General features: G+C 39.8%; 1 long non-coding RNA gene across 1 annotated transcript; it reads right to left on the bottom strand.

The window, feature by feature from the left end:
- Positions 1-253: 253 nt before the first annotated feature.
- LOC121062130 lies at positions 254-25,570 on the bottom strand. Its single transcript, XR_005815425.1, has 3 exons — positions 25,345-25,570; positions 24,241-24,304; positions 254-1,244 (listed from the first exon to the last, which is right to left on the bottom strand). It is a non-coding gene; the product is annotated as an uncharacterized LOC121062130 (long non-coding RNA).
- Between the last annotated feature and the right edge of the window lie 262 nt (positions 25,571-25,832).

Raw genomic sequence — 25,832 nt, 5'->3', positions numbered from 1 at the left:
TCATTGCTTATGCAGGGCTTGGCTGCTGAAGCTCCTGGTCATTATTACCAGACAAACCTGATGCTTTTACTTTTTGGGTGACATCCTGAATTAAAGACTTCGAAAAACAAAAGGGTGGGTTTGAACATCCTCTACTGTGCATTTGACCTTTCAGATGGATTGAACAAATGTTAGGCTTTTTTTTTTTCTTTTTTTTTTCTCCACCATGAATCCTGTCAAAAACTGATAGAAGGCAATACTTCAGGGAGTATCTCAGTGCTAATTTGGTTATTTATCTACATCTGTAATTATTCTGTCCTGTGTTCAAGAGATGGCTAGCTAAAATTGCTCTGAGTGTCTCTATAGATTTTGTGTTCTTTTAAAGAGGCAGCTGGACCTGGGAAAAACAATTCCCATATTCAGTTCCCCTCCTCGTGGCCACCAGCCAGTCCAGAGGAACCAGTTCACTTTCTGGAGCAGAGCTGGCCAGGAAGAGAGAAGAGCACAACCCTGTTGAGCCCCCAACAAGGGCTCCATGACTTCTCCATGCTTTTCAGAGAACCCTCAGGTCCTTCCTAAGACCTCTGATGATCCTTTCCTGTTCTCTGTGCAGCATAGGTAACATACCTGATGGACTCTGCATCTATTCAGCAGTGCAGGCTTCTTACACAGATGTTTTACGATCTGCGACAGCTTCTTGCTGGCATCGGTTCACTCTGGCAACATGCTTCTTCAAGTCACATTTTTGCCTTGAAGATGTAAATGCAAACTCATGCAGGTAGCCAAAGCCTTTCTTGCTTTCTGAATTGCAGAACAGTGTCAGGGAGGATTTGGAAATTGTGGTTGTCTCCCTCTTGTATCTATAATTGGCATTTCTTGCAAAATTTTAATTAATTCTTGCCTGGATACACCAATGATTTTTCAGGCCATTTTGAATTTGGGTTTGCTTTAGCATAGCTACAAACCAGGGTGCTGCAAAGAGCAGAGACAATGTGTAAAAGGGACTATTATATATAGTGTATATGTGTAAAAGGGACTTATATATATTATAGAGAGAGAGACTATGTTGTGATGGATGAATAAGGGAAGCACTCCAAACTAAAGACTTCAGGCGGGTGTGAAATGACACTTCTGGCAGGTTTTTTCAGGCTTGCCCATCAATGAAATCCTGATGGGTGAGTGGAAATGAGCAGAGAGAAGCTTGATCATCTTTGTTCAATCCTCCAGAGGACAGCTTCCTGCAGCACTGATGTGGTTTTTTCTCCCTAGAAGAAGCAGCAGCAGAATGTTAACAAGCTTCATTTTCCGTTCCCAACAACTAGGAAGCGACCTTTGACCGCTTCCCTGGCTGTTTGTGTTCTTGATGCTGATAGAGCCAGATTTTCACAAGACAGACCTGGGTAATTTTCATGGCAGCCACACTGCTGCAAACCAATTAGCAAGCCAGCTTGATAGGGTAAGGTTGTGGAGATGCCCATGGCTACTTTAATAAAGTTTCTTGCGTATCAGTATGATACTATTGATTTTTCTCCCTTTGGACCAAAAGACTAAAGTTCAAGCTCTGTAGCAGATAAGTGAAAACCGTGGAGATTCCACACCATGTATATAAATTTAACCTTTTGGAAAATAAAATAAAAATTAAAAAAAAAAGAGAGAGTGAAAGAAAGAAAAGAGAGAGAGAGAGAGAGAGAGAAAGAAAGAAAGAAAGAAAGAAAGAAAGAAAGAAAGAAAGAAAGAAAGAAAGAAAGAAAAAGAAAAAGAAAGAGAGAAAGAAAGAAAGAAGGAAAGAGAAAGAAAGAAAGAAAGAGAGAAAGAGAGAAAGAAAGAAAGAAGGAAAGAGAAAGAGAGAAAGAAAGAGAAAGAGAGAAAGAGAGAAAGAAAAAGAAAGAAAAAGAAAGAAAGAAAGAAAGAAAGAAAGAAAGAAAGAAAGAAAGAAAGAAAGAAAGAAAGAAAGAAAGAAAGAAAGAGAAAAAGAAGGAAGGAAAGAAAGAAAGAAAGGAAAGTATGTAAGAAAGAAAGGAAGGAAAGTATGTAAGAAAGATATATGCAGGCTCCCTTTTGCTTTTGTACACATTATTTAATATTAATGGAAATTAATCTGTGGCTTCACAGATGATTCTGCTGGCCTAAAGGTCATCATTTATTACAGACCAAGTCACCAGCAGGGAGCAAGGCACTTTGCAAAGGCACCTATGAGAACATGATTCCCACATGCAGAGGTAGACTGGATAGCCATCAGAGGCAGAGGGATGCTAGAAGTACAAAAGCAATGAAACTGAGGTCCCCTCTACAAGTTACCACTGCTTAATGAGTTGCTGCCCATCAGGTAAACCAGGATACATATTGTGTGGGTTTTTAGCCCACCTGCTTTGCTTAAACCTCTTTCTCTGAGATATTCAGCACTTGACTGCAAGAACGGTATTTCAAGTAGGGTGATCCCAGCTGGATGGGGTAGAGAGACTGCATCATGTCATTGGCATTTATTGTAACTGATTGATAGATTTTTCTGGAAAACAACAACAACAAAACTGGTGGTTGGCACTGGTTGAGTAGAGAAGGGGAGACCAGACCATAACACACAAGAGTCCCTTCCCCCATAAGAGCCAACAATACCCTGAAGCACTATCAAATACCCCTGTTTCTGGTACTGGTTTCCACATGAGCACTGCGTGGACTCAGTTTCTGCCTACCACATACTATTCAGTCGCACTGACCCCAAACCTTTAAAAGTCATGAGCCAGACTCCATAGGTTTGCGGAGAAGTGGAGAGAGGAATAACAAGTGTTTAATTTTCTATGCCTTCTGTGGGATTCAGGCTTTTAAGACAGTCTTTTTTCTGCATCTTTAATCTCCTTTCATGAACATGAAATCTATGAAACAGCTAAAAGAGAGAAAAAAAATAAGACACTGGAGCTTTGCTGTGATGTAGCGTTTTTGTGACAGTTTGTGGGCTCCCTCCCAAAACAGGCTGAACCCCAAGCCACATTTTCCTTCATTTTCGGTTGCAGGAATCCAGAAGGATGCATGCTTTGTGCAAAAAGGAACATTTTATTTAATGTGATCCATTTATTTTTCATTCTGCTGTCTGAAAACTCACTTGGCTGAGCTCTTTTCCAAGGAAGTGAATTAATCCTGTTTTCTAATGAGTGTTCCAATAGGTAACTGCTTGGCAAAGTGCCAGTTTTATAATCTACAATGTACAGTACACAGTGCTTAATGCCATTAATAATAATCATGAACTCGGTGGATTTGAGGTAATTCTTGTAAGATATTGGTTCCATAAACAAAAGTGGAATTGACAGCTGCTGAATAATCCTACTCTATATATTTCATTCTACTGTGTGGCTGTTTGCTGTGGATTTCTGTCTCAAATTTTGAGGAGGAAACGCCTCTCAGCATGAATAACTCATAAGTTTGAATTGAACATAGTTTTGGATTTGCTTCTGCTGCTTTAAGTTGAGGATCATCAAAAGAAGTAAATTGGCTCCATTACCTTCATTCTAACGATGTTGAGAAGCACAAAGTGAGCAGTGTCTCCTGGGCTGTCCACAGTCTCTACTTTTGATGAGAGGCTGCCATTTACAAAAGACCATGGAACACCCTTTCACTTCTTCTATGAGACAAAAGGATTTTGTCTCCTGTGGCATTTTGGTGAAAGGATTGCACATTGCCTTTAACATGCCACAGAGCTGTCCCTGCAAATGGGGCATGCTGTGCTGGGAATGCAGGAAAACAAGCAGGCATCACTTGTACCACCTCCCATACCTGCATGCAGTATGAGAGCTGCCTGGCCAGCTGAAATGTGTGGGAAATACTGAATTCATTTGCCGTTGTATGAAATAAACCATATACCACCTGTATGTAGATCTGTGTAGCTAGCATCCTTTTATATTGAACTCCTCCACTGAGAACACATGAACCAGGAAGAAAGAAGTCTCTTTCATATTTTACTGACCACACTGGCAAGGTAGTGTATGAAATGGCATATTAGGCATATCTCACTAGATTTATTACTTTGTCTTTCAGTAAACTCTTAGCACCTCAGATGGCCAGACATCAGTATGCTTGGCATACGGTGAAGTCTCCGAGCAAAATGGGATGCTGCCCAGCTCAACTTTGTTCTTTGTCTTGGACTTAATATCTTCAGAAACAAAACTGCACACAACAGAACCAACAGCACTTGGTCATTTCCTACCTACTGCCTTAGACCTGGCATTGTGTACAGGAATAAAGTTTGTTTTCAGGGATGTTTCTTTATGCTGGGATACATTCTGGTGTGGGGTGGCTAATCTGCTAAGCCCCTTTGAAGAAAGTTCAGGAGGCTGTGATGAAACATAGGGTATCCTGAAATGTCATTGACTTTACTGAAAAGTATTTACTTTTTGTGGCTTTTCCTTTCCTCCATTTCCAAACAAACCTTTTACAGATGTACTTGGATTGCTAGAACACATGTAAAGCTATAATGGACCACCTACAAGTGGGAAAAAGAAATTTTTGGAAAGAGAAGAAAATTATTTTGGCAAATTATTTTGGAATATTATTAAGTATTTTATTACATAAATGTAATAAACTCATGGTGGCATTTGCTGACTGCTGATATTGTCATAGTTAATGAATTTGGAGGGTACACAAGGACTGTGTGAATCCACGAAGGCAGGACTCACTTCTCTACACCCCAGCCAGCCACCATGACATGATCTCAAACGACAATTTACCCTGAACACCACTTTTTGGTGCAGGGGCTTCTTGAAATGATTCTGCCGATAGCATATCCATGTGAGAAAGAGGAAATAGGAGTAAAAGACCCAAGTCTTCATTCTTTCTCCAGTGTCACAATACTCAACTGTGAAGAATAGTTAGTTGGATGTAATGGGAAAGTAATAGTTAATAATAATAATAATAATAATAATAATAATAATTAATAATAATAATAACCACCTCTGCATTTAGTAGCATGCATGAGACTTTGCTGTGTCACAAAGCAAATACTGCTTGGGCTGGTTTATCCTTTCTTGATCTGCTAAAAGCACTTACAGGTCTTTTAAAAAACTTTAGTGAAGGTATTTTGATATTCTTGGATTCTCCACTTCCATCAGTATCAGAAAACAGGGTGAGTTAGCCTGATGCAAAGAAAAGTCTCCCATTAATAGAACAGGGAGTTGCTCATGAAATCAACTGGAGAAAGTGAACTTCAAAGTATTGGTTGCACTTACATTGCTGCCTTTTATTTTGCAAGTTTCTCAAAGGCAAATAACCTAGACAGAAGACAGTTTTGTCTTCCAAGTCATAAAAAGAGCATAGATATATAGATAGCTTAGACATTTTTGCCAAGGCATGAAGCTTTCTATGAGTCTGGATTGAAGGCAGAGAATAATAGCTCAACATAGGGACTCACGCCAAGAGGCTGATGCTACCAAAGCTCCAATTATGTATGGCACAGCAAGGCAGAAGTTCCATGAGGTTTACAGTGATGTTACTGGTGAAGTATTTCCAGTCTGGTTCTCTATTTCTCTATTTCACAAGAATTAGTACAGGATGTGTGGGGTTGTCCTCAGGACTTCAGGTATCCCAACACACCAAGTCATGGTGAATGGGATTAACAAAAAGGCAACAGGATAAAAAAAATAGGGAGAGAGAGAGAGAGAGAGAGAGAGAGAGAGAGAGAGAGAGAGAAAGAGAGAGAGAGTACTTCTTCTCCTTTTTTCCGTACTATTTGCCAAATGTCAGAGAATTTCTGTGAAGGAATCGTTCTGTAGATCACAAATGCAAATTTCTCAGCAAATCCTAGACAATGTATTTGTTCTGATGATATTTTCAAGGCAACTTTGTAGACTACCTTTGAATTCTCCTGACTGTTCCTAGGACTGAGGACCCTGTACAGGTGAAGAAATTAATGGGTGACAGGTGTCACAATGTGTGCAGTGAGGCAGGACTGGGAACCCAGAAATCTCAGCTGCTTCCATTGGAATTGTGGGAGCTCGGCAGACAAATTTCACTGCCTATCCAAAAGTTACTTTCTTTATCCCCAAAAATAAACATACTAGAACATCCTGAGTTTTTAGTGTTATTAAGTATTCATATTGCTCACTAGAGAAGTTCCTAGTGGATTCCTTCCTTCCCTCTTCTACCTCTTACCACGTGTCTTTTTTTGCCTTTACCAAGGGCTGAGAGCTGATTTTGTTACACCTGTGCCCAAAAATGCAGCTCAAATCACCAGACAGAGGGGGGTCCAGTGAACGTTTGGCAAGACAAATCTTTTTGTCAGATTTTGCGTTCACAGGACACCTATATATTGCTCCTTTTGATATAAGAATAATAATATTGTATTGATCTACTTTATCACCAGCATTGTGCTCTGTAATTGTACAAGCGATACCGGAGGGAGCAGTCCCTAGACAGGCATTATAACCTGCCTAGCACAGAAGGCACGGGCTGTTCTGAATTGAGAGCTGGAGAATGTATAAATCATGTGAACCAGTATGAAATTGAATGACTGACCTCTGTACAGTTCAGAGACACCATTCCCAGGCCCTGCCAATCCACTAAGATGGATTTCTGAGCTGTCACTTGAGTCCTTTGAAAGCAACCTCTTTGACAGTTAAAACGAATTGGCAGAAGAGACATATGGGCACTGTAGCCTCCAGATTGATGAGGTATTTGAGAGAGAGCAAGTTACACATGTAGGTTACTTATAATGTCTTGCAACTCTACAACTGACTCCTGTTTCTTGCCTTGAGCTTCACAGGATGCACGAGATTTTGGGGTTTGTTTCTGCACATCAGAAAACCCCAAACTGAAGCATTAATTATGCAGACACTATGATGAAGGGATGCAGATATGACCTCCACCAGAATGTATCTCTAGGGAAAGCAAGTTTCCCCTTTCAGCAGAGAGATCCTCCCTTATTTTTTTTGTCAATGCAATTTTTCTCTTGACGGCCTCTTGTGTGTCACTGACTCAACAAGGCAAGTTTGTTTTTTGTTTGATTAGTTGTTTCTAAATTACTGATTTTAAAATCAGTGGTTTTCTGTGGGTTCCTTCATACCTCAAGTAGATGGGCAAGCATTAAAACTGAGCTCTCAGAACTGGACCCTTGGGAAAATGATGCCTGTTCTGTAAAGATGGAAATTCTAGCATCAGCCTTGCCTTCAGACTTGAATTGATGTGAGGTTATAGCTCATTTTTCCACAGCTCTAAGACAGTTTTCATTCTGACTTCTACGCTTGTAAAAATTGGGGCAGTAAGCAACTATATCCCACCAAAGAAGCAGGATCCACTCTTGCCTTGTAATGTACCAACAGTGCAATGTTCCATTAACTCTTTGGACTTCGTGAATTCTCTCTTATTACTTGCATGAAAAATAAATTTAGACATCCAAAGCTTCTTTGGGGTTAGAAGAGAGAAAAAGATCTTCACGGCAACACAGCCCCAAAGTGTATATTGTCCTGGAGCTCCACTCTTCAGGACAATTTCAAGGTAGCTTTGGTCATTTCCAAAGCCCTGAATGGGATCAGCTCAAGCTGCTTGAGTGACTAGCTCAGCTTGAGTGATCACATCCATGAAAAATGCAGCTGTCAACCTGAAGTATATAGCTGCATGGAAAACAATTTTCTTCTCTCATGCAAATGTGAATATGAAAGCACTTTTCCCTGCAAAAAAATAAAGATAAAAAGTCAGTCTAGGGATAGTTTCATGGACTGGAAAATTCAAAATGATCTTTCAGCACAGGTCAGCTCCAGCAGTACCGTGTATTAAGTTTTACCATTTTCTTTTTTGTTAATGTTCCCCCTTTTAAAATTTAATTCTACTAATGTTCTTTCCATTGGAAAGAGAGAGAGAAAGGGAGGGGAAAAAAAAAAAAAGAAAAAAAAAAAAAAGAAAAAAGTATTGCTATGTCTAGTGGAAAGTCACACTTGTGTGGGCCAGGGAGAATGTTTTCTTGGCAAATGCCTAAACCTGAACTCTCTTCCAGAAGAGAGCAGGTCAGCCACAGTGTTCAGGAACTAAAGATCAAATATCTCCCTTTCTCTAGTGATGGTTCTGTTGGTAGGACTTGTAAGGTCTCTGGGAGAAAGATCTGTCCCTGTTTTTCTACAAGGTCTGATCTAAAGAAGATGGGAAATATGACTGTATCATAGAGTTGACACAAACAGCAAACATCCATCCTCTGATTTTTTGTTCCCAAAATGTCATTCTTATAGCTAAAAGGAAACAAGAGAAAAACAAAAATGAAAGAATTATAGAGAATAAACTACAATTGAAGGAAATTCTGCAGTGGATTTTAGTTAGATCAGGATTTCACCCTGTTCTGTACATATGTCTAAATTCTCAAGGTATTAAGGTAACACTCATTACTCCCACATTAGATGAGGAAAGTCAGGCACATGAGGGAATGTTTAATGCTTGCCATGTATGGCTTGGACCAACGATTATGGCAATTGTAATGCAGGGATTTTTAATTTGTGATCAGTTTGTCAAACCTGATCAAACATTTTTGGCCAAGAACAGTGTGATCAGCTATTATTTAATTCATATTTATTCTCCTCCTCCAAGCAACAGATTTCTTCTCTCATTTAGAGTAATTTCTTTTTCTCAATAGTTCATGCTTCATTTTTCTTTTTTCTTCTTTCTAGAGACTTAGTAATATCTCCACCCTCTGTTGATCTTTGGTAGAGCTGAATACAATATTTCTGAGATAAATAGTTATCTAAAATTTGGTTCTGTACAACACATGCTTTTGGTAAGAGACAATGAAGACTTATTTTTAAGTTAAAAAAAATAATAATAAAAAGTGTCCATAGCTGCAAAATGGGACATATACTTTTAAAATTATGATTTACTTTTTTTTAATTAAAATCAGTCTTTCAAAAATACTGTCACTTTTTGTGTTAAGGTGCTGATGTAATTAGGGAAAGGAAAAATAACATATTTTTTTTCTTAAATTATAAAAACTGTCTTGAATCTGAACAAATATTTTTTCCCAAAATATTTTGTTTACCTGGGGATGTAGTTTGTTCATTTGTTTAATTGTTTGTTTTCCCCCATTCCACTAAGTCAAAGTACTTTACTTTGGCTTGGCTCAACCTATTTTCTCTTTTCTTATTGATTGTTTGCTAAATCCATCATTTGTCCAGTTTCTCTTCTGGGTTTGCAGAGGGCAACAAGGATGTCAGGTTGACAACATCTTGTGCCACAGCTGAGCTACTTTCTCCACAGTGTCTTTTTTAATACCCTCTTCTGCACAGCCAGAAGAACCAGCTTATTTTGAATGTCACTAGGGTGGGGTTTTGATTGTTTGTTTGTTTCTTCATGTTTAATAAGTCTATAGAGATAGACAATTAAAGGATTTTTCAGCAAATTAATTGCAATATGGGAGGAGACGACTCTTTCCCCCCCCTCACTGCTAAATGTCCCCTTAGCCTTATTATTGTTCTAAAGTTCTAAAGCATAAAACTGTATTTTTTATGGCTACAAATGACCTTCAAAATTCAAGACAAGGCTGACTTCTGCTTGACTGTAATATTTTGGATCATTAATTTCACTAGAGATAGTCTGATTTGTAATTTTATTAAGTTTCAGAGCATAACCACTCTTAATACCGTGTTTCTAAATATGATGGGCCGTATGCTCAACCAGCACAAGTCAGCACAGATATAATGACTCTGTTACATTGCTCCACACCAACTTAGACTACGGGTGTCTGTTCTTTGCATTTGGTTTCAGCCACAGTACAATATCCACAAATAATTCTAGCTGGGATGCATATTAAATATCTCTAATAGTTGATTAAGATATTTTTGTTAAGAAGGAGCAGATGGTCTAGTGGATGGTGTGTTATTATTATCCTTCTTGTCAGAATCAATTTGCAGAGCACTGGCAGCATACATCCACTTTACAAAATGACGGTAGGATCCTAGGACATGATGTGTTTGTTCCACACTGGACTGGTCTGCATGGCTGTGCAATGACAACCCATCTAACCCCAGGGGGATCACTTTTCAGTGGGAGAGAACAAACCACACTATGCACTCATTCTGTTTTCTGTGTCATTCCTGCACAATTTAAGCATTTCTAAAGCCTACAGCATTGTAGGCTCTGTCCACCTCATTGTTTTCCCATAAGAGGTGGAAAACAGAGAATGTGGGAGACTTCTGAAAAGACAGGGGAAAAGTTCAAAGCATGGATTTGGATGAACAACTACATTTTCAGTGAATGTCCTAATCAGAGGTTATGGGCCATGCGGAGGGCTGGCCTTTCATCGTCTCTTCTGCTGAAACCTTTGTGCTGTATTTCAATAGATGAACTGAGCCAGGGAGAGACTGAATGACTCCATGCCCTGGCAGTTCAATGCAGCCTGCAAGCCGGAGCGCTCCTTCACCAGTCTCAGTGCCCATGATTAACTATTTATACAACATGAAACAGCACCCGCAGCAGAAAGCTGTGGAGTGTGGAGGAAGGACCAAGTGTCTCGCCACTAGACAACCTGCAGAGCATCGTAATTAGTTCACTGACCTGGGATACACAAGTTCAGGTTGTCAGCAACAGAAAAGGAAATTGAGTTGGACTTTTCACAGCATAGGTAAATATCCCAGCCCTTGGCCGTGAGGTGATAGAAGACCACTCCCGTTGCTTAGAGTTACGCTTGGTGAAGTTAACCTAATACCTGCACTGCAAACTTGGATCAAAGTAATAGATTTGCACAAAAATTGCTATTTCTAAAATGAAAAAAAAAAAAAAACTTATTCTAACTTTCTTGAGCCCAGATTCAAAACTGTTATTCTAATCAAGTCTCCTGCTCAATGTTTCTATCTTTACTAAAGCTGGTATTTCTTAACAGTGATATTTTCAGCTGATTTAAATTGCACTCCTGGACATAATGGCTGCAAAGAAGCCCTACATAAATTAACATTCTTCACATTTCTAATGAGGACTATTCTTATAGAGCATTCTAATTTCACAAGCCTTCATACAGAAAAAAAATATTTCTCAGAATAAAGATGAGTGATCATAGAAACCTTGCTAATCTGGTTGAATTGGCCATTTTGGCCTGATAAACTACCACCTCACATTCTGTGTTGATGGGTTCAAACAACTCATGAAAATTTCTATCCTCTTCTCTGTTTATGTGATCAGGCTTCGGTATGTTCACTGACAGTGTTGCCTTCTGACCAGTGAAATGTCTTCATTACTTCTCAAGGTGCAGGGTTCCTCTTACAGAAAATAGCCGAGGAAGCATTTCAAATATGCAGATGCATTTCAAATAAACCATGAATGGCCTTACAGGTTTTGTATATTTACTGGATTTGAGAAAGACATTTCTTTTCATTCAGAGATCTCAAAACACTTTCCAGAGCACTGTTTCAGGAGCTGGTAGCCAACATGGACACAAAAGGTTAAAAAAGCTTTCCTTCTGAACCCTGTAGGCATGGAAGTTTATGTATTGGACTTAAAAAGCTTCCAGAGTTGTTAACATTTCATGCTGGTCATAGGCTGTAATGATGAAGAGTTTATAGTTAAAGCTGATGATCTGGAAAATAAGGAGTGAATTCAAAACTGCTTTGTCTAAAGAGTTTGAAATTATGAGAAAGTTTAGCACCTGGTGTCTCATGTCTCAGTCCTCTTATCTTGACTGATCTTACATTAATCTGTAATTCTGCAAAGAGATTAAAATGAACTAATTTATTTTTTAATTTTTTTTAAAGCAGTCTCTCTCTGCTTATAATCAGGCTGGTTGAAAGAGCCAGTTCATTGTGTAATTGTCTATAGGCAGCCAGATTGTGAAATAAGCTGAAATTCCAAGGTGGAAGAATTTGCTGCAGTTAAAAAAGAAGATATTCTGATATTTGGAAGTACAAAAAACATTTGCAGAATAGACCAACATTTTCTAGACTAACAGGAACAGAGAAATACTGATTGCAAGAGAATCAAAGTAAAATTCGAGCAGATTTCGGACAGATAAAATTTGATTCTGCAGAATCATTGATGGAGGTTATGATGTAATAGGCTGAATTGCTAAATGCTCCTTTTATGCTGAATCCTCTCTACTTTTTCTGTGTGATTGTTATCCCTCTGCCCCTTTGGTAGTTTCTGGTTTGATATTTAAATAGGGGGAATTCATGTACACCCTGTACATTACTTTTTCTCTGGGAAGCTATGATGAATTAACTTCAATTGATAAATGATAAAAAATATGCATATCACAAATTCTTTATATTCAATGACAGAGCTCGCAAGAAGGTATGAATTTGGCTGTTACAAACATTTGAGCCTCTTTGGCTTTCACTGCATTTTCTTTGAGCAAGTATTTTCATGGCCCTTAGCACAAGAGTGTCTTCAGTTAATCCACTCCTAAATGAAAAGCAACACTTGTGGAGAGGGTTAACTGAATAGGCAGATTCTTCAGGCTCCTCAGATGTGAACCAGCTCCAGCCCAGAAGCCATCAGGTTGTGTTAGCAGCTGATGGCACAACAATAAGTCATGCTGAAGAGGAAGGTGCCACTCTGCCCTGAGGTGGCTTCTCAGATGCTGTCATACTCCACTGTGCAGTGTGGGTGTGAGCACCTGGGTTTCAGCCTACCACAACGGATGAATGCTCCAACAGTTTAATCTCTCAGCCTGCTAAAGTGAAGCAGGCTGTGGGTAAGCATTAGGAAGTAAAAGGAGGCTACCTAAGCTCAAAAAATGTCATTTGCATGAGAAATAACAGGCAAAAAGGGCTGCAAGTAACTTGAAAATTGACATTTTTGCATGCCACAGATCTGGACCACTGAGTTCAGACCTGACAACTACAGGTAGCTCATATAATCTGCTGCATAATCTTATTAAACTTCCCATTACTTCATAAAAGGAAGCATCTCAAAAATGATTAGTTCTTGCCTTACAGTTGCAAAAATTCCTCTGTCTTATGCTATAACTTCTTGCAAAATTGGTATATCTCTCTTGAACATTTCTTCAGAGGACTTCCTCACCAGTACCACTTCCAGTGGTCTTTCTTTCTTTCCCCCTTTTGCAAATTATTAGACCATGTTTGTCGGTCTACAACTGCCACCTGTGCCACCATCTACTGCCTCTAGGTAATCTCCTTCTCAATTGTTCCAAAGGATGAACACTCCAATTATCAGAATATGAAAATATTGAGATATTTGCCCTCGGGATTCATGATTTTGCACTGCACTATTGAATTACATGGTATTTTTCTTAAGCAAGTCTCCAAGGTCATGCCACATGCAATATCTGCACCACCTTCTGATGTTCTCCTGTACCAAGTGAGGAAAGATGGTGCCCTCTGCCAGCATGAGCAGGAAAACAGCGTGGTCCAGGACCATTTTGTCCCTGCAGATTAATAATATGTTTTTCAGTGTTATTCCTTGCTGTCTCCTCGTTAGCCACTACCTCTCCCACCCGTTGATTTCTCTACAATTCTCCATCTTCACCAAGTATCTAGAATGTGCCTTGGGTAGCATTTTATCAAATACTGTAAGAACATCCAAATAAATTAGGCTTTTCATATCTCTTTTGTCTAGAGGACCAGTTATCTTTCTATCAGGAAGCTATTGGAGTAATTAGGTACAATCTGATGTTTTGTGAACACATCTTTTTTCAGCTAAGTTTTCAAACCATCTGAACAACAATTTCTTGCTACAACCTTCACATTGGCACTACTGGGAATATCATTTATTTAAGATGTCGTTTGATGTAGTGGCAAAAGTCTTCGTGACTCATGAGGTTCTGCACAGAAACATATTTCTGATATAGATGATAAAGTCACTAGTAATTACAGTAAGTTTTGCTGATGTTGCTGTGTTTATTTCTGGTGTTAGAGAAAGTGTAAATATGCGTTACAATCCCCAAAGTCATCTGCATTCAGATGACTACTGAATAAATAAGAAACTGAGTCTTCTTTTTTCTCTGGTTCTCGTCTAGTTATGTCTGGTCAGACTTTTAATTAGCGTAGAATATTGGATCCCTTCTCAGTTGCTTTCCACAGTGGCTGGCCATTTACATCTGTACACAGTGGGTGTTAAACAGCACAGCTCTGATGTGCCTTATTTTTACAGTGACCTTTCACAGGTGTGAATGATTATACAAGGTACCAGAGACTGGTAAATCGGCCCATCTTTGGACAGTAGACAGATTAGCAGCTGGTATGTGTTTGAGTGGTCTCCTAAAGGAAAATGTCACTGCAGCGTGAGGCAGGATGGGATGCAGCAAGACTGTTTTTTTGTGTCAAACTTTTGGCTCTGTTCTGCTCTTTTAAAATCTCTTTTTCAACTATACAGGCTTATGTATCTATACACAGAGCCACAAAATTACCTCATGGGTGTCCACAATCTGCAATCAACCAGGTTAACATAGCATAGGCAGTTACTGATCGTCATATGAAGTGACTTTGCTCTCTTTTTGCATCACAATATGGATGTGCTAAGCAAATACATCCATATGACATAGTAACGGCAGATATTGGCTTAATCTGGTGCCAGTCCAGGAGGTTCATTATAAATTTCACATTCGGGTCCCAGAGCCTATCTCCACCGTCTCCCTTGCATCACATTGGGACTTTGCAAGCCTAGCAAGGGGAGACACTGATACCAAGACGAAACTGTGCTTAACCGTAAAGAAACAACATTGTTTAAGTAGAGCAATCCTGCTTAGATAATTCCAGGGTAATAGTCTATTTCCCAGTTATGGTAAATTATTCTTAGCTTTTTCAGTACCTAAACATAGATGTGGATGCCCTAGTTGAGGATACAGATTTGTTCTGGTCTGTCAAGGAATGAATCAGTCTTCTGCTGTAAGTTCTGTGCTCACACTGCCTTTGCCAGCTTAGTATAGCCACCTTCTGTGTCAGCTGTTTGGGTCATCCTTTTGTTTGTGGCATCTATTATAACAAAAACTTGACTGCTTATCACAACAGGTGAACTTATGCTAAAGTCAGAGCTTGTCAAGTAAGAATGATCCCAAATGAGAATCTTACCATTGTCATGTGCCGATATGCCCAGTAGGGGTAAAAAATGTAGGTTTTCCATTGGAGGGAAGGCTTTGCACATCAGCACATACGGCTTTTTTTTCAGGCTACAAGGTCTGCCAGAGGTAGAGGTTTTCCTACTAACAGTTCCCTGCTTCAGTTTGGTTCTTCCCAGAAAGAACTCTCTTCTCCAGCCAGAAACATGTTCCTCAGTTCAGAGACTTGATGGAAATGTTTATGTACTCCTACTCAGCCTAACTCAACTGATTGAAAAGATTGTTAGTAAAATAAGATAGTAGAAGAGGGGTGAACTAGAAATGCTCTCTATGGTCAGCTGTTTGCATCTGTAATTCAAAGTAACCAGTAAAATGCACCAAGATTCACAAAATGTTTCTCTTCTGCTTGCTAAACGGGTCCATTTCAATGACTAGTTCAAATCCATTCTTTTGCATTTCTCAGTCTTCAGGCTGTGCTCAGGCTTTTCTGTCTGCACTCCTTTCTTGTTTTATTTCCTGATTGTCTATTCTTACTTGTCACAATTTCATGCTCAGTGTTGTTAATACAGCAACCTTGCTTCATCAACTCACACTTTCCAAAATATCCCTCCAGTATAACTACTTTTTTTAATCTATTGCTTATGGATCTCGTCTGGAAATGGATCTGCCACCTCCCTCTTTCTTGTCTGTTGTCACTGCTTTAAGTACACTGCCTTATTACATCATTCTGGACACATTCGTCAGTTGTTGCCCAAAATGGTTGCCACATCTTTGATCTCTGATGGAGTTTATAATCAGTGGAAGTCAAAGATACACTTCAGATCTTGCTGTTTGTTCCTTCAGGTAATGGGGGAAGGCCTTGCTGACTGTGGAATTCTCATTTAATTTACATCCTGATATAAAATATTAACTTATTAGTGTAACACTTTGAAATGAATTTTGAAACACCAATTCTTGTTTGATTTCATTTTATCCAAGTGAATCTATCACTTAAAAACCTTTCAAGGTAGTCTTGCAACTGAATTTGAAACATGGCTTACTTATGGTACTGGGGAGCCTTTTCATTCACTTTCTTTGTTTTTGTGCCCAAACACCACTGCAGCAGAGAGAAGCCTTTCTGAGTTAAACCCTTCCTTTCTAATTTATTTATTATTATTATTTATGACAGTAGCACCTTTGTCTACCCTTATTATTTGAACTCAGAATCTTGTTTCATTTATGTCATTTAGACAGGTTTCTTAATGGTTCTTGCTTCCAGGAGACATGTTCTGTGTGAGTCAGTTTGAGCTTATTTTACCAAACAGCTACTGTCAGCTATCACCAGCATTATGAAAACTGTGGTTTTATTTGTATCCCACCATGGGAGACAGTATCTTTGAAGTCTTGAAATTGTATATATTATTTACTTTTTGATTAGGCGAATAAATCACTTGAATGAAATACCAGTTGTAAAAGATTTGGAGACCTTGGCAGGCCTCCAGGCCTAGGATGAGTCTGGGTTCCATGGCCACATTGTGGTTCCAATAACAGATAAACAGATACAGACTTACAGCAAAGAAAAGCCCGGAATGTGATTTTTGGGGAGCAGGGTAAAGTCTCTGTGAAAGTAAAAATTCTTTAGGAATTCTCTGGGTGAAGACATTAGCAAGGTCTCAACACAGATTGTCTTTCCCCTCACTGAAAAGAAGTCTGTGTCCATTTTAAGAAGAGATCAACTTTGAAAGAATGAAAAAGCATTGAAAATATTTCCTCTGCCTATTGGTTATTGTGCTTTCTGAATTCTTTAGACCTTTTGGCCTGTCTTCAGTTTGCTGCCTTGGGTTTCTTCTGTACCTCTGCTGCAAGGATGGATTCACCCATGCTATTTCCAAGCACCCATTACAAACCTCACACTCTCCACCTGGGCTCCACCCCTTGTCAGTCTCTTGCTGCTTTGAAGCTTATCTATTTATGCCTGGGGGTTGTTGCAGTAGCCAGATAAGAGAAATAAGAGTAATGCAAGGGTGTGCTAGGCTCCTGCTGTCCTGCAGTTCCAAGGGAACTCATATCTGCAAGATATGGAGACTGAAAGAAATTTTACAAATTTAAGGGAGAATCTGTCTATTGATTATTATTGGCTGGATGGGACTATAAGTAGAAAAAGTTGCACTACCCGTGCTCTCTTCTTACACTCTCTTAAGTGCGCCTTGCTGGCTTCTTTCAGCAAAGGGAAAGAGGGATTTCAGATCTGTTCTCCCTTTAGCACGGATTCAATGCAATGCAGAGAAGCAGAGGAGTTTTGCCTGAAGCAGCAGTAAGACGCCCTGAGGACAGTGACTCTTTGTGACTGAGCCAAAATGTTCTCTCTCCCTCCTTGCCATTTTCAGGTCTCACAAGAAATTGCAACTGAGAGAGTTTAATAAGTTGGTATTCACTAGTATATGTGATGGCAAACATTTGCTCTCTGCTCAGAATAGTAAATCAATGTGGCAAGAGCTGTTTGGTGAATGGCATTTTAATGGAAGCCACCATCATTATAGGTGTCATAAACTGTCAGCATATTGAGTTTCATAAGGTGATTCAGCCACACCGATTTTACTAGCACTCACCCTCTTTTCCACTCACGTGTATGAAGAAACCTCTATTAACTGCAGCTGAGGTAAAGCTGTACTAAATTTGGCCCAGGCTGGTTAGAGATGCTCTTGTTTGAATGTGTGCAGTGGATGGCAATGTCCCTGAGTAGCTTGCAGATGCAGAATCTGTCTGTAGGAAGTGAGAGGATTAGGGAAAGGAATTCAGTATTTATCCAAATACAAGGGACATAGACACAGACATGTCAGGAACTCATGGAGGCTAACTTTAGACTACTTTGGCCAAAATTCTTTGTCTATCCTGTTGGGACCACACAAAATAACAGAACAGGTGAGGTTGGAAGGGACCCCTGGAGAACATCTAGTCCAAGGCCGTGCTGGAGAAGGGTCAGCCAGAGCAGGTTGTTCAGGATCACATCCAGATGGGTTCTGAGCATCTGTGAGGATGGTGACTTCACAAACTCTTCTAGTGTTTAACCATCCTCACGGAAAAAAAAAAAATAAAAAAAAATTCTCACGTTAGGAAGAATTTCCTGTTTTTCAGTTTATTCCCATTGCTTCTTTTCCTGTCACCGCTGAGAAGAGTCTGTCTCTGTCTTCTTTACTCTCCTCTATCAGGTATCTACATGTACTGATAAGATACCCCCAAGCCTTCTCTTGTCCAGGATGAACAGTCTCCTTGTAATAGAGACAGGCCCTTTTTCTTTGTGGCCCTTCACGGGGCTCACTCAGCATGTCCCTCTCTCTCCTGTACTTCAGAGACTATCACTGGACCCAGCACCTCACATGTGTCTCAACAGTGCTGAGCAAAGAAGGACCACCTCCCTCAACTCGATGGCAATGCTTTGCCTAATGCAACCCAGTGGACTATTGGCTTTTTTTTTTTTTTTTCTCATAGGTGGCTCATGGTCAACTTGTTTTTCCTCCGAAAAAGAGTGGTAAGAAGACAGATGCCCAGGGCCTTCTTTGCAAAACTGCTTTCCAGGCAATCTTCCCACAGAGTGCTGGTGCATGGGACATTCCTCCCTAGGGACAGGACTTGGTGCTTCCCTTTGGTGAGATTCATGGCATTCCTGTGTTCTCATTCCTTTAGGCTGTCCAGGTCCCTCTGAGAGACAGCACACCCATCTCCTGTATCAGCCTCCCAGTTTTGTATCTTCCCCATACATACTGTGTCCCTTTGTCCAGTTCTTTGATGAAGATATTAAATAGTATCGGCCCCAGTGTAGGTACCTCAGCAACCCTGGAGTACACCACTGACTGGCTTCTGGCTGGACTTTGTACTGATGATTGCAACAACAGGCAGCAACCAAGTCCTGCAGAAGATAATCAGAGCTGACATCTTGGAGGACCACTTTCTGGAGCAGAGCAGCTCTCCCACAGAGGGAGGGCAACCTCAGCAAAGCTAACACTGTCCTCATGAGCGTCTCCCATAAAAACATTTTACACTATTTTAAGAACCATTTCACCACAGTTAAAGGATATCCCAACATTAGCAAGGTGAACATGTAAACACTTCAAAAGCAGCAGCTCCTCTCCTCTTCTTCTCTCCTGGAAGTGGCCTGAACCATAAGGCTGAGGGTACACTGTGTCTTCTTGGACCCTGCATCTCTTAACTTTCAATTGAAAGCCAGATCAAGAGTCAAAGATCCCGTTCTCTTCAACCCTCACTTTTCCTACACTGCACTCAGCCAAATAAATATTCATATTTCATTTTTGTCTCATCTTCATTCCCCCCAGGAAGTAAATATCCCTTCCCTTATTCTCCCATGACTCATGCACAAACCTTCCCACTTCTAAACTATTTTATTTTGTCTTGTCTCATGCTTGTTTATCTTGGGTAAGATCCTAACCTCACTGAAGTCAGTGGCAAAACTCCCATTGACTCAAACAGAGCCAGGATTTCTTCTTTTTGTCTTGATTAGATTGTGGGTGTGTTTGCTTTGAATATACTTAATCTTGTCCTGGTTTGATTGTAGTTTTTGGAAGAGGGCCATGCTGCATCTCTGTGCATTAAGCATTGTGTAAGCATATGTGACTTACAGGATAATAATTAGTACGAAGGATTTACTGTAGCAGTTTAGAAAGGTATGGATGGAGGTAAATAAATGAAATCAAACATAAGTTTCCACATTTCAGGCCTAACACTTATTTGCAATGAAGGCAGGGACCACAGAAAAGAAAACATTGCTCCCATTATTAGAGGCTCGGGGCTTATAAAGCACATCCACAGGGTTATAGTGCACTACAAGAGCTATTGCAGGGAAATGCTGATGCCACAGAAAGCAAAACAGGCTGAGCGACTGCAATGCAATAACAACTCAGACAGGCTTAATGCAAGGGGAAAACAGCACCGGTGCCAACAAGGCAGTGCTTCCACTGTTCAAACAGTACAGGAAAAAAAAATGCAGCCTGACAAACACAAAGCAAAACACAACAGCTCGCTGAAAAGCAAGGAGATAGAGACACAGGGCAAGAGGTCTGTGTTCAGACCTGACTTCCTGCAGCACGTCTGCCTCATGCAGAGCAGCCTAGCAGAGGCAACCCCAGCAGGCACTGCATGGCCTTGGTGGGCAAACACAGACAGCCGAGTGCCACGTGGGGTTATGAGCTTCATCCTCTGCCCCCACCATGGGGAAAAGAGCTTATTCTCTCCTCTTCACCGTTGTGCTGTCACTGCTTTGGGATCAGAATTGCCTTTTGTAAAGCTCCTTTCTGTCATTATAGGGAGTGACTTCCCAAAAGATAGGCACCTCATCTGTTGCCAAGAGGATCCTCAAAAGAAATGCTAGAAATTTGTTTTCCTGAAGCCTTTAAAACTTGACTGAAGAACGAATTAAGGGGAGCCATGGGCAGTGTGGAATAGCTAAAAATGTGTGTTCTGGTTCTGTATGTGAAGATCTGTAAATTTCGTAGACTGACAAACCTCACAAGTTCTTGCCGTCAACAGCTGACAATTTCTTCTAGAGTAATTAAGATCTCTAAAAGGTCCACCCTCTTCGTGCACTAAGGTTGCTAGAAGTGAGCAAAGCCTATTTAGGGGCTTTTTGCCCAACTCTATCCTGAGAAAGATATCTAAATTATATATCTCCTGGGACAAGGCAGTGATTCTGCAATTTGTTAAGCACATCCTCATGACATGGAGGGGTGGACTGGGTATGTTTGGTGGAGTAACCACACAAAAGTTTTGTTCTGCTTTTTGGCCAGTCTGTCAGATATTTTTTGAAATATTTGTGTTTTAGTTTGTAACAGAAGAAATGGGTGATACTGACATTTGGAGAGGTATGAAATGGAGCTCTGCATTTATCATTGCTGGCACTAACACTACCAGGAGGTGTGGAACTGACTTGACCAGGAAAGTTCTGGTGCAGTTCTCTTGGCCCAATTCATCCCATGTCTGTTTGAGGAAATCACCGCAAAATATTAAGAAGCAATGAATTGCCAGAATCCTGGCACAGGTTAAAACTCTTCTTTTAATCACTTTTTACTGTGTCTCACAATTATGTGAAGAGAAATATTTACCAACCTTGGCCATGCTTTCCAGGTGTTGAAAAAAAATCCAAGACACAAGAAGACTCTGTTAGATAAAACCAAATCTGCTGCATAGGTCACAAATATCATTGGCTAGTCTAAAATCTTGAACCATATTCCAGCAGAAGACAAGTCCTAGAGCTGTGAAAATGAGTAATTATTAGTAACTTGATATAGATTTTAAGGTTTATTTTAACTTTCTTTGGTGAAGTAACATTATTTGACTTAACATTACTCCACTTTTTTTTTTCATCAAGAAGTTCTTGATCTTCTGTAGTCTTCAAAAATATTATTCATTGTGAATATTCCAATTTCATGGGGATGTTTATATATCCACTGTTCAGTGACATTTCCTTCCCTATTATGTGACTTCAGCAAATAACAAGCATGCAGTGGGAATTTCAAACTTGCATTTCAAACGTTACCTTTTTTGAGTGTAAAGTCTGCAACTGAAAATTTGATCTTAAATCCAATGAAGCTGATATCCAGCAATGTTTATGGAAAGTGAGCACAAAGAGATAAGAGATCTTCCCCACCAAGGGGAAGCCACAAAAATTTTCCTGTTGCCTATGCATAGCAAATGTTTTTGAGATTCATGTTCCATGCTACTCAGTGCTTTTAGTTACTAACAGCTAAGCAAACTTTAAACAAAATCTATATTTACTTAGTTTTAAAAAGTTAAAATTTTCAAATAATTCATTATGAATGATTATGAATGTAAGCCCCAAGTGAATTTCTGTTTTGTGCAATGTTTAAAAACTAGCAAGAAAATATATCTTTTTAAAGAGGAATTTACAGATGTCAAACACAGAAGGGGAAGACAAGCAAAAATAAAATACGATCTTTAGATTGAGATACCCAGGGTCACAATACATTGAAGTATGTTTCAACACAGTAACTTGATATATATTTACTAAATTGTTTGGCACATTCAGCATGTCCCCAGGGAACTGTTGGAGGGAACTAGCAGTACATTTTTCACTCCTTCCCTGTGCATTAGCAGACATAAGGTCACACTAGTATAGCAAAGATGGGTGCAGCCTCAGGCTCATTAGCTCTCAGCAAGCTAGCCAGATGAGGCAGTGTGGTGTTTTCCTTTCATCATTCAAGCTTGAAAGGAAACTGTCGGCAGCCACTTGCTCTTAAAACAATGAAAATTTAGGTGACAGCAATCTCATTAGCTGAAAGGTAGCATTCAGTGGAGATGAAGATTTCTAGGTAAAGATTTCCCTCTCTGCAGCACATAGGCACAAACTTATTAGCAAACCGTATCCTTTCAATACAAAAATTCATGTATGAGAAGAACAAATAGAGCTTGTTAAATTACAGCAACCATGCATCAGTGAATTATATTTCTTGCAGGAAAATCAATGTCTGGGTGACTGGCTTCCTTTCAGAATAATGTATACATCTAGACATATATACATATTTACAGAACAGCAGTTTAATCCCTAACCTTTGCCACAGAATTGATACTTTCCCCACAGATGTTTTCTTTGTCTTTCACAGAATCAAAATGCAGAAAATGCAAAGGGATATAAATGCTGTTATTCTCAGAGTTTTCCAGGCTTCAGCCATGATGTATGTTATGCCTGAAGATTAAATACCTTTTGCATTCCAATTACTGTATGTGAAAGTCTATTGATGATGTTTTATTGGTAATATTTCATTGCTGTAAGCTTTTAAGCTGAGTGGGGCTGGATGCTTATGTGGATTTCCCAAAGTCCAGGAGATCTAAAGCTGAAGACATATTTACGCTCAGATTTCTATTTTTAATGTGCTTCAGTTCAAAACTGACCTAACACAGAGATGTTTTCCTGCTTGTTCCACTGTAAGTGGGAATTTGATGATATTAATGATCATTTCTAACTTCCCCAGTGGAGACAAGCTGTTGGTTTGGGTTTTTCTTGGTGATAGTGTTGTTCCACAACATTAGCAAACACTGGAAGAAGAGCCCTCGCTCCTTCTAGCTCTCAGATATGAAAAGGTTGATTACCAGAGGTGTAAAAAGCTTGTAGATGTCAAGCTTTCTGTAAAACTTCATGGCACTTCACTTCCTCGGACTGTTTTGATAATCTCAGACTTAGAGGGCTCAATTTGCTCTTCAAGTTTACATTTCAGCTTCTAATATATTTTCTTAGACTACCTCCCACTCACAGCATTAACTTCCTTTTAATGACTCCCTGCCTCAACTGTTGCTTTCCCATCGTTTATGATCTTCCCGATTCCTATCTCTCCCTAGCTCTGTAGGGCACGTTCTCTCTCCAGGAAGCAGAAATTCAGTCATCTCTATTATTGCTACTGTGGTAGCGCTGACGAGACCAAACTGCCTGTCAGTGCAGCCAGAAGAGGGTCTCCAGAATATATCCCCATGGCCCAGCTGCCATTAATTTACAGCCTGTGATCCAGCAGGGGACTGCCAAGTGATGTTCTCTGAGCCCCACGTAGGTGACTTTCTCTCATCTCCTGACCACCTCGCAACCCTTCAATTTGTGACTTGCCACAAACCCCTGTGGACCACAGGCTGTGTTTGTGGTGCACTTCTGCATCCCTGTTTCTGCAGAAAATTTCTGCATTGTGCCTTCTGTCCTTTTTGACTTTGTCCTCTAAACCAGACGCTTTCCTTCAGCCTGCAAAGAATTCTCTCCCGGTTGCTCTCTCATATGCAGTCTTACACAATGCTCAGCCCCAAACTTGCCAGAGACACTCTCTCAAACCTCTTCTTTACATTGGGATTTTTGCCAGAGTTTGCAAAGACTTGCATCCTGCAGTACACTCTGTTTTTGCCTAAAATTACATTTTTCTGATTTGCTTTTTTTTTCCTTTAGCTTATTTTTGAAAATTACCAAAGATAATATAGCAGTGTATAAAATAGCCTTCACAGTCGTTTTGTATAAACAATAACCAACTTGGATGGAGCTTGCAACTAGGGAAAGTAGGTCAAAACAATGTGACTAAATCATTCCAAAATAATCATCGGAAAGAATCAAATTCACACCCACAGGGTTTATGCGAACAGATTCAAACCTGCCAGGACTTTGGCATCTATCACCATCTCCAGTACTTAAGGGCAGGATTCACCAACGCTTTATGAGTCAAGGAAACAAAACAAGTCCAAAGCTTAGAAACTAGTTTTCATCTGCATTTTTTCAGGTTTATTTGATCTTCAGAACACTCTGTATTCAGTTGTGCACTTACCCGGTTGTGCTTCGTAGCCACATCAGCTTTTCAGCATGGTTAGGCCTGAGCTTCTCTGGAAAGTCTTTAGAAAAACAGAGGAGAAATAGGAAAATATCTTGGTCATTGGTCTTTGCTATTTTTTGCAAACTAAACAGAAGGTCAGTGTAGTTATCTGTTAAGATCCCTGCAAGCAACTCTTCCTTAGTTTATAAATTTCTCTAAGAAAAGCAGAAACTGTGGGCTGTCAACACCCATGGCAACACAGGGTCTGACAACTGGTCCTCAGCAGGGCAAGTTTTTGTTCTCATATCTACAGACCTATCTGTTGTGTCTGCAACCTGAAATTATTAGCCAATGCACGACACAATTTTAACCATTCTGCATTTGACCTGCTTTCCAGTTTGAGACCACAATAAGTGCAAAGTTTTCCATCTTCCAGTTATCGTGTCTTTTGTATTTATGCTAGACATGAGCCTGAACCCTAAACAAAACAAAGACATAGAAGAAACAAACAAAAGTCCTAGTTCCCAATTCCTCCCACCCAATCAGAGCCATTTATATCATGATTTAGAAGTATACTCCATGGTTGACACCATTTTCTGCAACGAGACAAAGTAAAATCCTGGATACAAATACTCCTACACATAGGAAAGTCTGAAGCTGGAAATGTGTGGCTTGTCCTAAATTTACATAGCACCTTTCCTCTGGAAATCTCCATTGTTTTACTGATGACAACGCCACAGCACCACACTGTGGCAGCAGCTGGCAAGAAGGGAAACTGAGGCAAGTTATCTAAAAGCAGTGTAAGACAGGAAAAGGAGACCTCAGTGACCTAAACTGTCCCTCACTGGAGAAGAAGATGGGGAGAATTCAAAGTCTGCTTCATTTCTTTGTCAAGCCCATTGGTTTCATGTTAACAATTGACTCATGCCAGCCATCATTTTCACCTCTAAAAGAGTTTATGAAGAAGCCACTTCACAAAAAAACACTTCCCTACACTCTTCACTTTTCCCAGATGAAACATTTTCCAATGTGAAATAACAAAAATAATAATAATAATAAAAAAGAGAAGAACAGAAGAAGTGTATTATTATTTAAAAAAAAAAAAAAAAAACTACAGACCTTCTGTGAATCCCACCCTGTATTTCATATTTCTCCAGTGAGGCTCACATTCCTTTATTCAGATTCCAAAAGTAGAGATAATTTGTTCCAAATGTTTTCAAAGGCAATCAGCAGCATCGACTTACATTCTTTCCAGGGTTGGGTGAAAACTGTGAAATCTTCTAAACATTAATGGAGGAGGGAGCAAGGGGGAGGAATGGGGGAGAAGGGGAGAGAGAAGAAAATGAGAGGGGACAATGAGGGAAAAGGAGGAGAGGAAAGAAAGGGGGAAAAAATGCAGAAAGAAATATGCTGAGGATCTATTTGCTTATATTGTTACTGTTATGACTCCTTGAGCAGATCTGGAGAGACTTGCTGCTTGCCAGCAACATATTTCCATTGGCAAGGTAGCTAGCAGTTCGTAGCATGATATTACGTAGCAGAGTATGATTGAGAAATAGGCCATAAAATTATATATTTATTGCAAGACTGTCAGTGAGACTTTTGCA

Source organism: Cygnus olor, chromosome Z (genome assembly GCF_009769625.2).
Source record: "Cygnus olor isolate bCygOlo1 chromosome Z, bCygOlo1.pri.v2, whole genome shotgun sequence".
NCBI classification, from domain to species: Eukaryota; Metazoa; Chordata; class Aves; order Anseriformes; family Anatidae; genus Cygnus; species Cygnus olor.
The sequence above is the reverse complement of the archived record's forward strand: the minus strand, read 5'-3'. Positions and strand labels throughout refer to the sequence as shown.